At 50.9% G+C, this 20103-nt stretch overlaps 1 long non-coding RNA gene across 4 annotated transcripts in view; it reads right to left on the reverse strand.

Moving 5' to 3' along the window:
* LOC118534215 (uncharacterized) overlaps window positions 1–20103 on the reverse strand; it is a 207261-nt gene that overhangs the window by 9982 nt on the left and 177176 nt on the right. For all 4 annotated transcript variants that reach the window (XR_004916545.2, XR_013446824.1, XR_013446823.1 and 1 more), the window contains exons 2-3: window positions 10016–10159; window positions 102–268 (exon numbers count right to left, since the gene is read on the reverse strand). This is a non-coding gene — a long non-coding RNA (uncharacterized LOC118534215). The remainder of the gene's footprint in view (window positions 1–101; window positions 269–10015; window positions 10160–20103) is intronic.

Consider the following 20103-nt stretch of genomic DNA (forward strand, 5'->3'; position numbering starts at 1 on the left):
AAGAAAATGAATCAAGCAATACAATACAGTGCGTGCTGCCACCCCACCCCCACCGCGCATTCTCGCAGAAGAAAAGCAGCCTTAATAATATATTATCTTACAAAAGCAGCTGCCGCACGGCAGGTTCTGCTTGCCTCCCGCCAACCACGTGCTCAGCGTTTCCCTCCATGTTTGTTTTTCCTCTTCCTTTTCCTGAAGGTGCGGGGAAGTCGGAGATGCTGCAAGCCACGAGTGGGGGCCGCATGGGTCACTTGAAATGCCCCAACAGCTACATTTTTTAAAAAGTAGAAGAAGCAAGTGAAATTAACTTCAAAGATGTATTTTATTTTACCCCCTACATCCACAATACAATCATTTCAACGTGAAATCGAGATGTTCCAACGACCCGTGAGGTACTGCACGGGCTGTCTTTCCCCCAACACCTTCAAAAGCTGGCGGGTCCGGCCACTCCCTGCACATCTCCGCGTGGCCTGGCCGCTTCCAAATGCTCCAGGGCCACCTGTGGCCAGTGGCCCCCAAACCGGGTCACGGGAGTGTGAGTGGGCAGCCTGGGAGAACATCCTGGGAGAAAGAACACACGGGGAAGCACGGGAAACAAGCTCGGAGGGTCTGCTCGGAAAGCTCAGAAGAACGGGGTCGGGGAACAAGCCCCCCTTGTCCTCACGGGCATCCTTCGCTGCCGTGTTGAGTTCTGTAGGGATCAGCTCGCGCATCCCGTGTGTGTACCTAACAGGAGCCGGGGGTCACCGGCCGCACCGCGCCCCCAGCACGGCAGGAGCCCAGGCGAGCGGCGTGTGTGGGAGTGTGCAGACCTCACGCTTGTGACTCTGCGTAGCACGCGTGTCTGCAGGCAAGACAGCCTCTGGGTGTCGGTGTGAAGGTGAGCGTTCACTGTGCGCTGGGTGGGGCCACGAGTGTGTAAGGTGTGTGTGGCGTGTGTGAGTGTGTTGAGAAGGGGAGGGAGGCAAGGGCGAGTCCAGGCTCACAGCCCGGGGTTCGGCGCCCGGCCACCCTGGAGCGGCCTCTGCCAGGAAGACACCCACGGGGCCACCGCAACCTCCCTGGGCCGTCAGCTCTGCCCATGGCCACGGCCCCTTCAGGCCTTCAGCAAACATAGTTTGACATCCCCAATGACCCAGACGCCGTCTACACCCTGGAGAGACACTGGTGATCCTACCCTGCAAAAACCCGGTCTCCCAGGAACTCACATCATCCTGGGCAGCACGGCACGATCTCCCGACAACGGGCCGTGGCTTCCGGCTCCGCCCGGCCATTGGGGACCTTGTGGGAGAGGTTTTGGGCCCAGGGATGCGGGAAGATGCGGGAAGACACGGGCAGACACGCAGAGACTTTCAAGAGCAACCGCAGGGTCCAGGCCCAAATCCTACAGTTCTCCCGGGAGAAAAAGGAGTGTTCCAGGTCACTTCCCCAAAGGCGTCCACATTGAACCAGAGACTACTACGGCTGGGGGCCCATCTCTCCTGCACCCTGCCCCCCAGCCCCAAACAAACAGGACACACCCAGTGGAGCCTCCTCTCCACTTAGCTCCCCGTTCTCCTTGTGTTTATAAACACATTATTTGGTTGCACCCCTTCCAAATCCTACCCCCTCAGTTTGTCAAGAAACTAGAGTCACCGGGAGAGGTTTCCAGGTGCCCCAGGGAGCCTCTGGGCACCCCGGGAAGACCGTCCGGGGGCGCTGTCAGCCTCCACGTCTGCTTCTCGCTCCGGGGCTGGGGAGCCCCTCCCCGCGTTGACTGCCTTCTGGGATCCACACAGAATCCTGGGTAAAGGGGCAGAGGAAGGACACGCGCACACAGGTCGGGTGTTGGAGGAGGAAAGCTGCCTTCGCTGGCGCCCAGGCCTCCCTGGTCCACCCAGCCTCTGCGTCCCTGGGACCTGGCCGCGGGGAGGCTGGGGATGCGGTGGGCCGCAGCGGCCCGCACATCCTGCCCTCCTGCCCCACGGTTCTGGAAAAATGAGGCCACCCTGGAAGGGGGCGTGGGGGCGCACGGTGGCCATAGCCACGGGGAGTGGCAGTTCCTGCGGCCCGGGGTGCGTGGCTGGGTGGCGCTCAAAGATGGTGAGCGGTCTGCTTGCCTTGCGTTACCAACTTGTTTGTTTGGGGCACAACTGCTCTAACGTGTTGTTCCGAGTTCAGTCTAAAGAAAAAACTTCAAGAACTCACTGCCCTAGCCCGAGAGCAGAAGACTGTGTCTTTGTTAGACGCACTCCACCTGCTACGCTGGCTGCTCTCAGTGATTTAAACTTGCAAACAACACTTTGAAAATGCGAAAACCCTGAAATCTCAGAGTCACTTGAGTCAGACATCCAAGCTCCGGACCCCAAGGACGGTGTTAGAGTTTTCGAATTCACCAGAAAGAGGAAACTATGGATCATCAGTGGTTGTCACTTGCGAGCCCCCTCCTTCCCCTCTGGCCAGGAGGGGATCTGGAGTTTGAAACTTGTCACGGAGAAGAGAGACCTTTGCCGAGAAGGCTGCTAATGAATTCGGATTGAATAGTGTTCAAAATCTGATGTTTTGCAATGATGACATTAGTGTGGCAAGCGAGGGTCCAGGGCGACAAGTCTGCACAGCTGCTCCGCGCTTTGAAATGCCCAAGACAATGGGCGCCAGTGTTCCCGGCGCTTCGCCTCTCCACTCCATCTGCAGTCTGTTCTGCCTGATTGCCCAGCGGGTCTGTCGCGGGGATCAGCATTGTTCACAGAGCACTTCAAGATGGCGGCATGACAAGATTCAGGTGAGAGGTGCCGTGGGGTGATTCCCGAAAGCCGCCACAGAAAGCCGCCCTGGGAAACTCGTAGGGGCCGGGCTCCCCGGCTCGAGGGTGGATTTACTTGTTTGCCTCAGGAGACCTCATCAAGTTGCTGGAGGGGAAAATTGAAGACTTACGGATTGTAACAGGACTTTACAACGCCCTCTTTGGGGGGTAATTTGGGGTCCTCCTTTATTTAAAATTCCAATAATTTTATGGCACTTTATTTCAGTGTATGCCTTTGCTCTTGGAATTCTGAGTCTGCCAAAAGGAAAACAAATAGTTTCCTTCTATGAGGCCAAAAACCATCACAAATCGAGACCGAGTTTCTCTTTTCCAAAAACACCATTTTGGAAAGTGGCAATGGCGCTCCCTTGGCTGGCAAATCTGAGTTGAATAGAATGGGTTCACTTCCAAGTCACCAGACACAGGGCACTCGGCTTCCCAAGCCAGGCTCACACTTCAGGGCACACAGCGAGCCGCACGCACAGAGATCCGCAACCCAGATTTCATTACACACTGATGTTCTGACTTGGGCTCCAAAGACAAAATCTTTGTCATGCAAGCGCCTTTCCCCCAGAGGCCTCCACTCCATCTGCGGAGGTATTTCACCCCAGCACAGGAGCAGGGCGGGCACTGCAGGCCCTGGGACGTGCCTGCACACCCCAGGTCCTCTCCTTGGGGATGTCAATCACGGGAGTGTACATATTGCCAATAATCTACAGATATGGGGATCCTGGAGGAGGGACCTAAGGCGGAAACCAGCGGCTGGGGCAGGACATGAAGCCCAGCGACCCACATGAAGGGAGGGAGAATCTTCTCTGCAGAAAATAAGGATGGCGGCATGCTTTCTCCCACATTAGAAGACTTGATCCTGGCGCTGACAACTCCTTCCCCGCGTGGCCCTGGAGGCCGCGTCATGGGGCGCCGAGCCCGGGGCAGGCCCACCTAGACCCCGGCTGCGCCCCGCCTCGCACCTCCGCGGGACCTCCTCCTCCTCCTCCTCCTCCTCCCTCGCTCCCTCCCTCCGCCTCCTGCACCCCTCCCTGCAACCCACCCGAGTAAAAGCAAGTCCCACAGAAGGCGCTCTGCTGCCCGCCCGTGGGCACCAACCCCGGGCACGCCAAGCTGCGGGCAGTAGCCGGGATGGCCCGCACCCGGCCCCGCCGGCGCGGGGGAGGCCTTTCCCTGTCCCCACCGGCGTTCGCTGCGGATTGCCGCGACGCTCATCTCGGGAATATAACGATTAATCCAGCCGCAGGTTTCCAGATAAGTGATTGTGATGGAGATTGTTGGCGAGAAAATAGACAATTATCCGCTGTTAGCTTTACATAAAGATCGTATTAACTCAAATTAGTTATCAGACAAAAGAGCGTCGGCGCGAGCGCCCTGCCCGGGCCCTGCCCGCGGGGACCCCCGGGCGCAGCCAGGCCCAGCGCGCGGCGGGCAGGGCGCGGGGCGAGGGGGCGCGCACCAGGCGGACCCCGGCCCGGGCCCCACTCAGGAACGCTAGTGCAGCGCTCGCCCGGACTCACTGCCCCGCACCTGACGCGGGCTGGTGGCGGCCCCCGGGGGACGCCCGCGTGCCAGCTCGCCCGCCTCGACCCCGTCCTGGGCCCGCGTCCCCCCTCCCCCCCCCGCCGTCCCGCGCCCTTGGTCCTTGCGCGCGAGCAGGGGACGTCCTTCGTTCTCCCAGAGGGACCAGAGGGGCCAGAGGGGCCGGGCCCTCCTCCCAGCCGCGGAATCAGACTCGCTGCAAAGGCCTCCGCAGCCGAGCCGAGAGCTCTTGGAAGGGGCGACCCTGTGACCTGCCCCTCCCCCGCACTGTCCCTCCCACCGCACTGCGGTGGCCGCCCTCGGCGGGACCCCGTGGCCAGCAGGACTGATGGGAAAGTGGGGCTGGGAGAGAAAGGGCGCAGAGTGACCCTTGCAGCTGAGTGTCAGTGGCCTGGGGGAGGCGGGGACCGCAGCGCCAGGCTGGGGCAGAGACGGGGCGGTGCGCTCTGGACGCGGACGAACAGAAGGTTGCCTCCTGCGCGCTTTTTCCCCCGTGTCCGTCCTGGTGTAGACGCGGGCACGTCGGAGTACAGGTTTTGCTGACGCCGTGCGTGCAAACGCACCCGCCCTCCGCCCAGCGCGCCGGCCCAGCCGCAGGCCCCGACGGGGACCCCACTGCCGCAGGCGGGCTGGCGCTCCCGCGCGGGCCGGCCTCCGGGCCCCCAGGGTCCCTGGGCCCCGCTGAATAGGGCGGATAATGACCCCCGGTTCCCAAGGCAGGCTTTCTGCTGCCTGGTGAGCTTGGATTTGTGTGGTCCAAGCCTTTCCCAGCTTGTCCCATTCTGTCACCGGGATAAGGGGCTCCCTCGGCTCGTTTGCACCTGCGTCGCTTTTGGCTCCTTCAGGAACGCGCTGAAGCTTGTAATCAGCTTTGTGAAGCCATTGAGTGCACGGCTGAGCGAAACTTCCAAAGCTCGAGGAAAACTGGCCTGCTGAATGGGAGCCAGCATGGGGCTGCTCTCCAAGCCTCCGCGCTGCCAAATTCCAGCAGAGCCCCTCACAATCGCCCCGCGCGGGCTCCGCGCTTCCCCGCACTGACAACAGTGAGAAAAGAAAGGCGAAAATTCCAGTCCCCGAGGTTAGCCGTTTGTTCCCAGATTAATGGCAAACGGCTCCTTCTCGCCGCCCTCCCCCCAGCTTAGCTCCCCAGCCCAGGAAACAGGACACAGGGAGGGCAGGCAGTTCCTCTAACTCCGCATCTGACTTCACATTTTCCGCTGAGGTTCCCAGCTCTGCCCGCCCCCCCCCCCCCGGGAGCCCCCCCCCCCCCCCCCGGGAGCCCCCGCCTGGGCCGTGCGCCCTGCTTGAGATGAAGGCACAGCTCAGAGCCTCTGGTGTGCCCACCGTAAGGCCTCCAGACCTTCCCCCAGGAAAGTCCTACCCCTTCTCGGGGTCCTGGCACCCCACTCAGCAGGAGGAGGAAGATCCAGGCAAGGCAGAAGTTCCTGCCGTCTGAGCTGTGTTTGTGTTTCCCTAGACAGCCGGCTCAGGACCTGCGGCGCCCGGTGTGGGAGCCCTGGAGACGGCCTGGGCACGTGCTGATGGCGCTGGCTCTGGAGGCCTTCCTTGCAGGCCTTGCTTCGCTCTCCCTGTCCAGGTAGCTGGAGGCGCCCCCGGTCCAGGCTGGCTCCGTCTCTGAAAAAGGGGCAGTCCTGACAGCCGATAGATGCGCCAGCTCGCAAAAGGCAAACGCACACTCATCAGGTCAAGCCTGAGCAGCACCCTCGGTCACGTGTGCGGGGCCGGCTTTCTTAGAACGGGGCCTGGCACGTAGGAGGTGCCCGGTGCGTGTTCGCTGAGTGCATCTCTGCGCTCAGAGCCTGGAAGCAGGCCTTCCGAAATGTCGAGTCGCTTCTCCGGGTTGTGGGTAAGGTCCTCTCTTCGGTAAATCCTAGCAGACGTGACTTGGAGGAGAAGAGGGAAGGCAACATCATGATCTGTGTGTAAAAGCCGTTTACACTTGCCGTGGATCTCGTCAGCCACTGACCTGGAGGCCTCCCCACTTCGGCAGCACGTCCCTGCGAGGGTGTGATCTGGGCTTCCATCCCCGCCAGTGAGCACCACCAGTCCTGCAGAGGAGCTCCCTGGCCGGCTGGCTTCGCCTGACGGCTGCTTCTGCCTAGAAAGAGTCCCCTGGCCCGTGCAGAAGCTTAATGGGCCTCTTTAAATACCTAACTGATAGTCAACCCCCGGGGGGCAGGGAAGGAGAGGAGGGCCCGCTCTCTGGAGGCCCTGGGCAGCGTCCCCGGTCACACTGTTTTCGGAGACATGGAATGGGCAGGAATTCCACTGATGCACCTAGTCGTGTGTGCGAGTCTGGGCAAGGAGGGGGCGGTACCCCAAGAGTTCTAGGGATGGGCCCACAAGTCCTCGGCCGGATTGTTATCAGCAGTAAGAGGAGGAAAGGAAGCCAAGGCTTTGCTGTCCTAAAGCCCTTCAGACAGCTCTGCTTCACAGCAAGGTAACGGCCTGTTCACACAGCTCCGAGCCCCACCATGGGCACGATGGGAGAATCTGGGGGCTCAAAGAGAAGCTAAACATCTCTCCATGCCAAGGCTCCGTGCACTCATTCCTGGTGGCTAACGTGCTTTAAACGCCCCAAATTCATACAATCCATTTTGACATTTTAAGTTAAATTTTTTTATTGTAAAGTTTGATGTGTTGTTTTCAGCAGTGTTTCTCCTTCCAACCATTCTCAGTAACAAGTCAGGGGGATATGCAGTAATTCAGAAATTAGTGAAATTTTACTCTTGGTGGGGGCGTTGGATTAAGAGGCTGGGAGAGTGTGAAACAAGTCAACGTGTAATTGTATGATAAGGCTCTCACGAGGAATTTATTGGCCAAGTTGCTATTTCTATTCCTTCCTAATCTCGTTTAGCACATTCATTCTCTGCAATCTGTCTCCATAATCTTCTGTGGCAGAATGGCAGCCAATAGAAGCATGCATGTTTGGAGAGAAGAGAAAATATGCAGAAGCGTGATAAACTGATGCTAATTATCCATATTTAGGACACCGAGTGCAGAAGATCAAGGTTTACAAATAACAAACCAGAGCCAATGATGATGGCTTCCTCGTGTGGAATATGTTGGAGGGGACCAGATAAGGGTTTCATGGGCAGGAGAGATTTATTGGTCAAAGGGTTCACCTTCCACTTTCCCACTTTTCCATAGCAGTAAATTATTTAGGCCAAATTCACCAGACCATTACTCTTTTATTTGGCCATGTGCCATGACTTGCTCTTTCTTTGTGTCCTTTCAATGCAAATCCTTGTAGTGTAACCTCGGTCGATAAGGGACAGATAATTGAGGTAATAGGTAATTCCCCTTTAAACGGTGCATATAGGACGATGAGAACACGGACGAGGTGAGGAGCAGAGGGGCTCACAGTGGGGCGGCGGTGACCTCAGCCATTGGACCAGCCCTCTGCCGGAGAAGAGATGGCCTTGCCCAGACAGTCACCCTACGTGCGCACGTGTGTCCTGCGCCCCACCAGCCAGCAAGTGTGGTAAGAAGCAGGTGTGGGAGCATCGCACCAACGTGTCTGTTTCCCTGTATGGAATCCTGATCATTTAAAAATTTGAAGATCTAAACATGTTCTTTCTCTTCTCTCTACTGTCCTCACACCACCTCCAACTGACCTAACGTTTAAAATTGGCTCCCAATCTTCTCCAAGACTTCTGGCTCTGAGAAGAGACGTGGAAAGAATTCAGGCTGGAAATACCGTGTGGCACGGTTGAGGGGTCAGTGGTAGAGATTTTTCTGTATTACAATAATTGCCTTGTAAAGTTTCCAGAAAACAAGCACAAATATAGCTCAGTGTTTTGCTGCACATTTGCATGCTCATCTTGAAATTTAAAATATTAATTAAATCCCATTCAGTGGTCCTAACTTGGTGATTTTTTTTTTTTTTTGGACTCATCATCACATTTGGTACCAGTTGGGTAACTGATCTCCTTGGAGTTCATCCTTGGAGCGTCTTCCAGAGTTTTCATTTGTAACTTTTTCAGTTGGTGATGGACAAGGCAAGAGGAGTTCTCTGTCCAATACCCATGGCAATCCAGTGTGAATAATAAATACAAGACTTTTGAGAATAAAAATAGCCATGCTGAAGTTTGGGGACATAATTTATAATTCCTACGTAACGAAGTATCCGGGAAGAAGAGGTGACCTTTGACACACAATTTCTCCTCACCCTAAACCACATGGACAATAAATTATCTACAGGTTAATACCACACACAAGCACTTGTGCTAACGATGTGGGCAGGTTCCAGAGACGATAACACTAAAATGTGTGTCTTCGAACCGAGGGAATAGTCAAATGATGAGTTTGTAACATTCTGCCCACAATTACCTGCTATTCTGTAGAAATTAACTTTGTTAAAAATTAACAGATGTGTTAAAGTAATATGTAGTCAACACATGCAATGCACACTCTGTAGTTTTATGTAATTTAAAAATGTAGAATTGAGACAATTATCCATTCAATTCACCCCCCCCAAAAAAGAAAAATATTCTTTCATCAGTAATAATCTAACAATTGAGGCTAAAGATATAGGTTGCTGGTGTTTCTAGAAATTGCCTAGGCTACAAAAGACCCAATTCTTTAATTTATCTGATGCATGTACATTCCCCCAAAATCAGTGTGTTACTTCACACATATGTATGTTTGGTGTCAGCCACAGTGAAGTGAATGATTTAGGCTTGGTGTATATGGTTTGGTTTGGTTTTGGTGATCCAGACGTGGGGGGAGGTGTTGCTTTGGATGATTTGGTTCCTAGAGTCAGCTCTTCTCCCAGAGATACAGGATTTTTACCTATGTGCTCTGAATAGTGCCCAAACTCTACCTATAGACGCTGTCTCATCCTCAAACCCCTCTTCCCGGTCACCGACAACCGCCAATCTGTGGAAACTAGCCACTACTGTGAAAATAGGATTCAGTTCAGAAGGACAGCAACAATTATTTTTAAAGGAACCAGTTAAACTACTTACCAGTGGAAATGAATTTTTAAATTTTAACTTCTTTCTAAGATTAAATTTAGTGTGTGTGTGTGTGTTTAAGTAGCTGGTGTTCATATATTCGGGCAGAGGCAAATTTTTACCCCACTGGAAGCGTACCTTGGAAGAACGTGGAAAAGCAAAATGGGGCAAAGCCACCCAGCCAACAGACCACGGATTCTCAATGTGCCTCCTGCCACGTCCTCCCTGGCTGTGTAGCACGTACGTGTGTCGCACGCGTGCGTGAAAGTGTGCACGGGTGCGCGCGCGTTTGTGTGTGTGCACTCACGCCCACACACTCGTGGGTTTGCACACGCGCCCACACTCTCGTGGGTTTGCACTCGCGCCCACACTCTCGTGGGTTTGCACTCGCGCCCGGCCGAGTTAAGCACTGACGGATCTGGCTGGGGGAGAAAACATGGAGGGGAGAGGGTCGCCAGAGAGAAGGTCAAAGGAAGCAGGATACAGCATAACTCTGAGTTACTGTCCTTCTGGAGACCACCTTTCCCCTCCTCGTAGCCTGTGATGCCAGATACTTGACTCCCATTTAGGGGGGCTTTTTCTCACTATTAAGTGAGTGGTTAGTTTGGTGTTCCTATGCTGTCTTCCCAGAACCTTCCTCCCCCCGTATCAGCTAACATCGCATATTTATTCAGTGCATGCAAACTTCATTAAGCATAGATACCTTGTTCCCGTTGAGTCTTCAAATATCGCAGAAGATGGCTTTGTGCGCTCGTCTTCCTGGAGCATTTCAGCGAAGGCATCTCAGCCCCTTTAAAAATGTCTCCGAGCCGGATTGCTTCTCTGTGGGCAGTATACATTGAGGTATCTGAAACAAACACAGAACTCCAATTATTGTTTGCCTGTGAACTGGTTAGCAAGATGATTACAAGATACAGTAAATACACTTGGCATGTTGAAACATACTTTCAGCTCCAATGACTTCAAATAGCTTCTAAGTAAAACAAATAAACAGAATAATGGTGGGATTTATTTGGAATTATTCATTATGAGCCTACCCAAGGCATGACATTTCCAATCACGTCTTAATTTTCTTTTTAGGAGCAGAAAGGGTTTTCATATCTGACATATTCACCACCCTGGGCCTGAGGCAGTTATCTCTCTGGCTCATTCTATGGTTCCAAATGCTGATGGCATGCTGTGGGGTCTTGCGGATCACGCATGGTTTGCTCTGGCTTCTACACATTAAAAGTGAAATAAATACCCAGGCTGACTGTCCTAGATTATGATCTATGAGTTGATGTGTTAAATGAGCCCATTGCTTTAAAGGTTATAAATGACAAGATTTTTACTATTACAAGTAATTTACAGCTATTTCCTGTTTGACGTGACAGATCCTCCTGGAGAAGTCCAAATTTGTCTGCTTGACATACATTTATTTTAACATTCTCTCTTTCTCCAAATTCTAGAACATATTAACTACTGTTTTCCTGGGTGTCAATTTGCACCTGTGGGGTCTACCTCTTGAGGCTTCAATGAGGTCCCCTGGCCTCCACTCCAGATGGCTGCCTGCATTTGAGCAGCTAATGTGGATGATTACTGGCATATTTACTGTAATTTATAAAAATCACAGGAAATGACATTTTTATTAGTCACTGACTCACTATCACCGACCGCAGTGGATGTTATGCATACAAATCCATTTTAAAAATTGTTCTTCCTAAATCAGAAGCTCTTCCTGGTCTTTAATTCTGTGAAATGATCCTGTTTCGCTTTGCTTACCATGGGTGAGGTCACAGAGGAGCTCAGATCGCAGCTTATTTCCTACGGCCTGGAACTTTTCGAGTGAGGCCGGGAATGGGGGTCAGGCAAATGCCCTCCCAGACTGAGGGAAAGCTCCAGAAGTGTGCGGGCCTCAGTAGGGAGGGCAGCGAGGAGCCAGAGCATGGAGCCAGGTGGCAGCCCCCCGACACCGCGGCCCACAGTGAGGATGACGCGCTCGGTTGTCTCGGCCACAGTGGCGTGCGCCAGGATTCATATCCCAGGCCCGGTGACAGAGCTGTTGGCTAGAGAATTCTGTGCAGAGACAAAACCTGAGAAAACTCACGGAGCTTTGCTACCCCTGTTCCGTGCTCCATGCCCGCCAGGAAGGCCTTGCTTATCTCAGAAGGGAGGTCATGGATTGAATCTTACAGCCTGAGTAAGAATTCTCTATGTGAACAAGGGCAGAGGACTGTCTGCCAAGATATCAGGGTTTTGGAGTACATTTGAGGGAACAGCAGAAAATAAGGCTGGAAACAAGGGCAGGAACCATCAGAAGGAGCCTTGAATGACACTCACTAAAAGAGTAATCTTCATTCCATAGGCAACAAGAAACACTGACGAATGTTGAGTCCTTTTGGGTATATTGAGTACAGCCTGGGTGGAGTCACACGATGTCAGAGTCAGAAGCAGCAGTCGAAAATATACAGTTGATGAGAAAGGGGACAATGTCCCAAGAAAAGGAACGAGGGATGAAGATGTCATCTGGGCAACATGGTCTTCCACAGAGGAGATGAAGCAGTGCATGGAGAAGAAAGGGGTCAGGTCAAGAAAGTCAAGAAGGAAGAGCTCCCAGACATCTGCAAGACCGGAAAACCAAGTGGGTGAAAGTCACCCAAATGTTCCACGTTTGTGGGACACTAGGAAGTCACTGTTTCCTGTAAGCCCAAGGTGGAATGGTGGAGCAGAGCACACACTGCAGTAAGGTGAGGAGAAGACAGGAGAGCGGAGGGCTCGCGTCCCAGATGGCTCCACCGCGAGGGGAGGAGGCGTCGGTGTGTTTACATAAAGGAGACTGGTGCACTTCCCGGCTGGAAGCAGAGTAGATGAGCAACGTTTGAGAATAACCGTGGAGCCAGGAGGACCTGGACCCTAGGACACGGTAGGAAGAGCCTTCCCCGTGGATAGGGAAAGTGGCAGGGAGGGAAAGCTGCTAATGCTTATTGACTCTCATTTGTAAATACACCTGTGTACTAGACACAACAAAGCTCAGGCAGAGGCTTTTAATGCCCGTGTTACAATAAGAAAACTGAAGCTCAGGGGAACCCAGCTAATATGCAGGAAAGCCAACATCCAAACTTATACCCGCAAGACTGAAATGTTCCTAACGGCCCACGATGCTACCGTCAATGGGACCTCTGAGGGGTGAGGAGAGACATCAATGAGAGACCTGGACAAGACATGGATTACACATCAATGGGACATTGATAGAAGTCATTGATGAGACATTGATGAGATACTGATAGTCATTAATGAGTCATTGATGAGGCATTACTGAGTCATTGATAAATCATTGATGAGTCACTGATGAGACATTGGTGAGAGACATGGATGAGACATCAGTGAGAGACATTTATAAATGACATTGATGAGCAACATCAATGAAACATTGATGGAGTCATTAGTATGAGACTTTGATGAAACTGGTGAGAAACATTGATGAGATATTGATGAGTCATTGATGAGATATTGATGAGTCATTAATGAGTCATTGATGAGTCACTGGTGAGAGACATTGATGAGACATTGACATTGCTCACATAGGATGTGAATATAGGCACCATCCTGACAGGTGCCTCTGCTTTAGAAGAAGCAGCCAATTCACCTGAAAGAGGAAGAAAATGTATGGCGGGTGAAACTGCTTGAGGTGGCAGAGCTCAGAAATGGAAGAAGATCTGACCAGGGTTGGGGGGTGCAAGAAAGGAATCCTGAGGGGGGCCCAGGACCCAGCTGATTTTTCAAATTAACCAAACGGAAATGTACCATGAGCTTGTAAGGATGGGGTGAAACACAGCACTGATCCTTTCCATTGGCTTGAGGGTTAGAGCAGGATTTGGCCATTTCAAGCCCCAGGTGGGTGAGATGCCAACTTGCTTGCAAGGTCTTTAAGGGGGAAGCCCGGCGAAGGCCCAGGGGAGAGATAAGATGTGCTGTGTTGTGGGCAGAACACGGCGCACTATAAAGCGCATTTCGGTCTCTAGCAGAGCCATCCTGCACCTTCGGGAAGAGGGAAGTTGGAAGGAAGCTGAGAGAGAGAAAGAGAGAGAGACACACAGTCAGAGGGCAAGAGTGAAAGACCCAGAGAGAGAAGAGGGGAGGAGTGAGCGGAAGGGGGAATGGAGAAGGGGGACAGGAAGCTGGGTGGGATGGAGGGGAGCGGGGAGGGGGGAGCTGGAGCGGCTGGTATGTGCCGAGATGGGGGGCCGCAAATCACGGTCCCCCAGGACGGTCAGCAGTGTTCTCCTGCCATGACCAGTACCAAAGATCCAATTAACACGTCCTCCGCTGTGTGGGAAGAAGAACCAGCTCTAACAAATATTTGTTGAGGACCCATAATGTCTCACTGTCTCAGGAATGTTCCCCTCTTTAGTTCTCAAAACAATTCTTCAAGTCAGACGTCACTTTTGCCATTTGAAGAGACCAAAGCTCAGAGAGGTTGAGAACTTGCCTTGGTTTGCACAGCTAGTAAGTAGCATGGTCTGTGTTTCGATCAGACCATTCTCAGTGCTCTTTCTGCACCACACCTCCCACCGTGAGGGGTACAAAACGCATCCAGCACAGCGCACCGTGAGGGGGGTTTCACCAGCCCCGCAGTGCGTGAGATGAAGATGAAGTGCGGCGGGCCCTGAGGAAACGGGCAGTTGCTACGATTGCAAGCCCTCTGCAGGAGAGAGAGCGGGCCTCTGCAAGCCCTCTGCAGGAGAGAGAGCGGGCCTCTGCAAGCCCTCTGCAGGAGAGAGAGCGGGCCTCTGCAAGCCCTCTGCAGGAGAGAGAGCGGGCCTCTGCAAGCCCTCTGCAGGAGAGAGAGCGGGCCTCTGCAAGCCCTCTGCAGGAGAGAGAGCGGGCCTCTGCAAGCCCTCTGCAGGAGAGAGAGCGGGCCTCTGCAAGCCCTCTGCAGGAGAGAGAGCGGGCCTCTGCAAGCCCTCTGCAGGAGAGAGAGCGGGCCTCTGCAAGCCCTCTGCAGGAGAGAGAGAGCGGGCCTCTGCAAGCCCTCTGCAGGAGAGAGAGCGGGCCTCTGCAAGCCCTCTGCAGGAGAGAGAGCGGGCCTCTGCAAGCCCTCTGCAGGAGAGAGAGCGGGCCTCTGCAAGCCCTCTGCAGGAGAGAGAGCGGGCCTCTGCAAGCCCTCTGCAGGAGAGAGAGCGGGCCTCTGCAAGCCCTCTGCAGGAGAGAGAGAGCGGGCCTCTGCAAGCCCTCTGCAGGAGAGAGAGCGGGCCTCTGCAAGCCCTCTGCAGGAGAGAGAGAGCGGGCCTCTGCAAGCCCTCTGCAGGAGAGAGAGCGGGCCTCTGCAAGCCCTCTGCAGGAGAGAGAGCGGGCCTCTGCAAGCCCTCTGCAGGAGAGAGAGAGCGGGCCTCTGCAAGCCCTCTGCAGGAGAGAGAGCGGGCCTCTGCAAGCCCTCTGCAGGAGAGAGAGAGCGGGCCTCTGCAAGCCCTCTGCAGGAGAGAGAGCGGGCCTCTGCAAGCCCTCTGCAGGAGAGAGAGAGCGGGCCTCTGCAAGCCCTCTGCAGGAGAGAGAGCGGGCCTCTGCAAGCCCTCTGCAGGAGAGAGAGCGGGCCTCTGCAAGCCCTCTGCAGGAGAGAGAGCGGGCCTCTGCAAGCCCTCTGCAGGAGAGAGAGCGGGCCTCTGCAAGCCCTCTGCAGGAGAGAGAGCGGGCCTCTGCAAGCCCTCTGCAGGAGAGAGAGCGGGCCTCTGTATCTCTTCAGTTGGTCCAGAGGAGGGGCTCTTAACTGCTTTGGGACATCACCCCATTGACAGGCTGGTGAAGCCCACGAACCCCTTCTCAGGGTAATGCTTCTAAATGTATAAAATGGGACGCATGAGAGGAACCAAGTCATTATTTGGAAAATTGATAGATACAAAGGGAAAGAATCAAGAATGTGTCTTCTGACTTTCTATACTAACTCTACCCCTGGGCAACCAAACAGCTGATGAAGATATGTTTTCCTTGTGGAAATATTACAGATAATACATTGTAAGAAATGATAGAATTAAACCATTTCGTAACCCCTAATTAACTAATGGATCAAAACACTGAAGATCAGTGGTTGCTAACAGAGAGAACCAAAAGTAATCTCGCCCCTTCTTCCGCCCCTAAAACCTACGGCATCAAGTCTCGAGACCCAATTTTCAGTTTACAAGAAACACAGAGGAAAGAGAGACCTGATGAACTACACCATAGGGATGCGACCATATCCTAGCCTGTTGGAAACTCCACAGGGTAAACAACCTATATCGTGTCTCGGAGTTACGAGATAATGCAGCATTGAAAAGGATTTGGGGGTAGAGTTGGATGGTGGATGTGTGGGATTCTACGTATCATTCAGTCTACTTTCATGTATGTTCTGAGTTCTTCACAATAAAAAATTAAAACTACGGTGCTCTGGTAAGCGCTGTGAATTGTGCAAGACTGTTGAATCTCAGATCTGTACCTCTGAAACAAATAATGCAATATATGTTAAGGAAAAAAAAAAAGAAGAAGAAGATAGCAGGAGGGGAAGAATGAAGGGGGGGAATCAGAGGGGGAGACGAACCATGAGAGACGATGGACTCTGAAAAACAAACTGAGGGTTCTAGAGCGGAGAGGGGTGGGAGGATGGGTTAGCCTGGTGATGGGTATTGAGGAGGGCACATTCTGCATGGAGCACTGGGTGTTATGCACAAACAATGAATCATGGAACACTACATGAAAAACTAATGATGTAATGTATGGTGATTAACATAACAATAAAAATTTTAAAAAAGAAAAAAAATTAAAACTACGATGTAAGATTATCAAGGAAACAACTCATATTTTGAAATGCAAATATCAAAATGTTTTAAAAATATTTCCCGAGATAGTAATAATTTCCCTCCATAATGCACTAAGTAATAAAGTCTGTGGCAGTTTTGAAAACCATTGCAATGTCAAAGTGGCTGTGAGAATAAAACCGTAGTATGAGATGAAAATACCGATTATTTCAATGGGTGACAACACCACAGGAAATGCTGATACCCCTGTGGTTTGCCGACTACATTCATAACTGAAAGAAAATGCTAAATTTCAGCTGCAAGTTAATAAAAATAAAGGTGAAGATTTTTCTGTTCAGGTTCAGCGGGCATTCTGAATTCTGTGCATGGATGGGGTCCTTCGACCCCAGGTTAACAGCCCCTGGTCTAAAGGCAGAGAAGATTCTGGAGTGAACGCAGTGTTTTTACCCTGGGCTAGAGCCATCCCATGTCAGTCGTGGGGGTCTGAACTGACTTAAAAATCGTGGTTCTTATCTGCTTGAGGCATTCGCGAACGTGTCTCTGGGTTCCTCTTTTCCCTTTGGAGACTGAGGCGCTCCTCCTTCAGAGACAAGTTGGGAATCAGCGTTTCTTCTTTGCGCCCCTGAAAGAAGTGACCTAATTAGCATACCACGTTCTCTCTACCACGGAAGAACCACTTGCAGCCGCACAGAGCCACAGATTCCTCAAATGTTAGAATAACGAGAAAACTTAATGCAACTCCTGTGTCTTGCAGGTGAGAACAGTGATGCTCAGGCAGATGAGGGCCTACACCTGCTGCGTGCACGGTGCCCTCCACCTCTCACTCGTCGTGTCACAGGGCCTAGTAGTTCTGTGGGAGTAGCTCCAACTTCAAGCATTTTTATGCACTAACAAATCGGTAGCCATTTGGAAAAAATAATACTTGTAAGCTGAAGGAAGAAAGCGATATTGTAATTACATTGGCAGATGATCGCAAGTCCTTACTAGAGGCACATGTTCCTGCCGCCGGAATCAGATTGGGCTGCCACCCTCCCGTCCCGTTCTGCGTTGATTTTTGCGTGGTGCTCACTTTTTATCACAGAAGCTGCTCAAAATCCAGCTTCACACAGATAATGATGCTAATCTGCTGTGAAACGGTGAACCATGTGAGGCTGGTAGTCTGTGTGGTGTCACAGGATGACAAGTATCACCGTGTCCCTGTTGGAAGTGAGAGTACCCCACGGTACCTCTGTGAGTGTGCTGTGATGTCCCCAGGGAGCCAAGGTCTAGCCCAAGGTCATACAGGTCGGGGCACTGGATCCAGAAGAACCAACATCTCTTGCTTCCTAGCCCACTGGGTCATATTCGCGGGAGAACTGTAGCCTTCTTTGGATTTCATTTTATAATTGGGTATCTGTCGAAAACAGAACTTGATGAAATCATGTGGCAAATTATTGTGTTTAATGCTGAAAATCCTCCCTATCCAAGTAAATGTAATTTATCTGGGCTTTGTCCTCTGGGCAAAGTTGTTTGATTCGTAGAAAGTCTACTATTAAATTTTTTTTTTTTTAATTCTAGTGGTTCCTTTAGCTGTATTTGGTGGTTCATTTCCATTTGCACTTATACTTCCGGACATGATGGAAAACTTGTATCAAACTAGACCTCTTACTGTTAGGAAACCTTAAAACTGGACAAAACATATGAAATAACTGTTTTCAGATGTTGGGTAACAAGCAATATAAAACATATATAAAAAATATGTGACCTGGAGAGGGGGAAAGCAGATGAGGCAAGCCCGTGATCACCCAGATTTCTGCCTGGAGGCACTTCTCAAAGCACACTGCAGGAAGGGGGAGCCCAGGCAGGATAAGGCAGTCCTGCTAAGGTGAGGACATGGGGGTTGGAGACTAGGACCAAAGGGGGGCCTGGAGGGCAGGGTACAAGGGATGCACAGAGGAGGATTCCAGAAATCTGCATAGACAGCCCCTTGAGTCCCTGACTGAAGAGCTGGCTCTCTATGCTAAAGGCAGGGCGCTGACAAAGCAGACAGAGATCAACTATCAAGAAGTGAGCAACGTGGAAATTCCAGAACTTACGCAGGGCTGGGAAATAATGAAGCACTGACCAACCAGTCAGAAAAACCACACTGAACACACCGAGCACTCAGCTAATATCCCAGGAGAACAGGGCTCTGAACAGGGTGACCAAGCCCTAGGGGAAAGACTACTCTAGATGTGCCCTATTTAAATTCTATGCTCTTTAAGTGAAGACAATAAAATTGGGACATTCAACAGTGTGGCATCCACTATGCCCAGGATACAATAAAAAATTGCCAGACATGTAAAGAAGCAAAAAAATGTGAGAAAAATGTGAGCAGTAGCAACATCAGTTAAAAGGAACAGACCTGCAATGACAGAAATGTCAGACTTTATTTTTATTTTTTTAAGCAGGCTTCGTACCCGGTGTAGAGCCCAACATGGGGCTTGAGCTCACGACCCTGAGATCAAGACCTGAAGTGAGATCAAGAGCTGGACACTTAACTGACTGAGCCACCAAGGCACCCCAGAAATGACAGACTTCACTACAACTAATATAAATAGTTTGAAATTTTTAAGTGAAAGTATGGACACATTGTGGGAATAGATGGGCAAAATCAACAGAGAAATAAAAATGATTGGAAAAGAACACAGGAAATTCTAGAACTGAAACATACAATCTAAAATGAAATAGTTCCAATAGAAACTAAAACAAAAAAACAAGCGAACAGATCAATGAAACTAGAAGCTGATTCTTTGAAAAGATCAATAAAATTGATAAACCTTTAGCCAGACTCATCCAAAAAAAGAGAGAGAGGGGATGCCTGGATGGCTCAGTCAATAGAGGGTGGGACTCCTGATCTCGGGTTGTGGGTTTGAGCCCCACTTTGAATGTTAAGATTACTTAAAAATAAAATCTTTAAAAAAACAGAACAACAGGCCAATACCTCTGATATACATAGATGAAAAAGTCCCCAACAAAATGCTAGCAAACCAAATCCAACAATACCTTAAAAAAATCATTCACCACAATGAAGTGGTATTTACTCTGGAATGCAAGGGTGGTTCAAAATTCATAAACCAATCAACATGATATATCACATCAATAAGAGAAAGGATAAAAACCGTATAACCATTTCAATAGATGTCAAAAAAGCATTTGATAAAGTACAACATCCATTCATGACAAAAACCCTCAACAAAGTAGGTTTTTTTTTAAAGATTTTATTTATTTATTTGAGAAAGAGAGAGAGCAGGAACACAAGCAGGGGGAGTGGGAGAGGGAGAAGCAGGCTTCCCACTGAGCAGGGAGCCAGATGTGGGGCTCGATCCCACGACCCTGGGATCATGACCTGAGCTGAAGGCAGACACTTAACAACTGAGCCACTCACGCGCCCCAACAAAGTAGGTTTAGAGGGAACATACCTCAACATAATAAAGGCCATATATGAAAAACCCACAGCCAACATCAATACCCAATGGGGAAAAACTGAGAGCTTTCCCCGTAAGGTCAGGAACAAGACAGGGATGACCACTCTTAGCACTTTATTCAACACAGTACTGCAAGTCCCAGCCTCAGCAATCAGACAATATAAAGAAATAACAGGCATCCAAATTGGTAAGGAAGAAGCAAAACTCTATTTGCAGATGACATGATGCTATATGTATAGAAAACCCCAGAGACTCCACCAAAAAAACTACTAGAACTGATAAATAAATTTAGTAAAGTCAAAGGATACAAAATCAATATATAGAAATCTGTTGCATTTCTATACACTAATAATGAAGCAGCAGAAAAAGAAATTAAGAAAGCAATCCCATTTATAATTGCACCAAAAATAATAAAATACCTAGGAATAAACCTAACCAAAGAGGTGAAAGACCTGTACTCTGAAAACTATAAAACATTGATGAAAAAAATTCAAGATGACACAAAGAAATGTAAAGACATTCCATGTTCATGGGTTGGAAGGACAGCTATTGTTAAAATGTCCATACTACCAAATGCAATC

Source organism: Halichoerus grypus, chromosome 4 (assembly GCF_964656455.1).
Source record: "Halichoerus grypus chromosome 4, mHalGry1.hap1.1, whole genome shotgun sequence".
In the NCBI taxonomy this organism is placed as follows: Eukaryota; Metazoa; Chordata; class Mammalia; order Carnivora; family Phocidae; genus Halichoerus; species Halichoerus grypus.